This window comes from Ictalurus furcatus, chromosome 15 (genome assembly GCF_023375685.1).
Source record: "Ictalurus furcatus strain D&B chromosome 15, Billie_1.0, whole genome shotgun sequence".
In the NCBI taxonomy this organism is placed as follows: Eukaryota; Metazoa; Chordata; class Actinopteri; order Siluriformes; family Ictaluridae; genus Ictalurus; species Ictalurus furcatus.
Genome location: NC_071269.1, coordinates 7,411,301 through 7,412,783, shown reverse-complemented (window position 1 = coordinate 7,412,783; position 1,483 = coordinate 7,411,301).

The following is a 1,483-nucleotide window of genomic DNA, read 5'->3' as shown; positions in this document are numbered from 1 at the left end:
TTACACTGTCACAACATTCTGTGGTCAGTATCTTTAACTCTCAACACGTTGGCCAACCAACAAGATGAGAAGGGGTCCCAGTACTGTAACCTCATCTCTCTCACTCACACACACACACACACACACACACACCACACCTGAACAGACTGGAACTGTTGGAGGGCCGAGTGTGTGGACCTCTGCGTTTCCTCCTCCAGCCATCGGGGGCAGTGTGCTGTACACCTGCACTATTGGGCTGTTGATACTGGTGGGAACCTGTGCAGAAAGGGGTGGAGCCTGGGCCAGTGGGAGGGGCTGAGAGGCCTGTGGTTGGTGCTGCAGGTATGATGCTGCACTGGGCAGGCTCAAATTACTCTGTGGAAAAGAAAAAAAAAAAAGTGTTTAAAAAGTATTATTCCAAATTATTGCATGAAGCTTTGAATAACGATAACGAGTGCCATGCCCAGGCTTTAATAAACATCAGCAGGAGTCCTAATAACCACGCTTTCACTAGTTACAAAAGCCAGGCAGCGTCAATGCTAGGTTACAGCATCTATGGCAGATAAATGCTGTGTACCTGAGAGGAAGCCTGCATGGCCGTGACTGGGGTGTCCATGGACGTGAACGCCGAGATGGCCGACATGAGAACCTCGTCGCTCACCAGAACGTTCCCCTGCACCAAGGTGTGTGTGAGAGGAGCCGGCGGCACCGTGATGTACGTCGACACCTGCACAAAGAAAAAAAAACAAAAACACAAATACCTGAAGTACACGGAAAATTACACACACCCTTTAAGTTTAGATTTGTTTAAAGTTCAACATCACTTTTTTGTTTGTTTGTTTTTGGTGTAAGAGTGCCGGCACCTTTTTGTTTGTTTGGTTTAACATCGCCGGCACCTTTTTGTTTGTTTGTTTGGTTTTAGATCACAGCACCTTTTTGCTTGTTTGGTTTTAGATCACCAGCACCTTTTTGCTTGTTTGGTTTTAGATCACCAGCACCTTTTTGTTTGTTTGGTTTTAGATCGCCAGCACCTTTTTGTTTGTTTGGTTTAACATCGCCGGCCCCTTTTGTTTGTTTGCTTGTTTTAGATCACCAGCAACCTTTTTGTTTGTTTGGTTTTAGATCACCAGCACCTTTTTGGTTTGTTTGGTTTAGATCACCGGCCACCTTTTTGAGTTGTTTTGGTTTAACATTCGCCGGCACCTTTTGTTTGTTTGGTTTTAGATCGGCGGCAACCCTTTTTGTTGTTTGGTTTTAGGATTCACCAGCCACCTTTTTGTTGTTTGGTTTTAGATCACCAGCACCTTTTGTTTGTTTAGTTTTAGATCACAGCACCTTTTTGTTTGTTTGGTTTTAGATCACCAGCCCTTTTTGTTTGTTTGGTTTAACACTCGCCGGCACCTTTTGTTTGTTTGGTTTTAGATCGGCGGCACCTTTTGTTTGTTTGGTTTAGATCACCAGCACCTTTTTGTTTGTTTTGGTTTTAGATCACCAGCACCTTTTT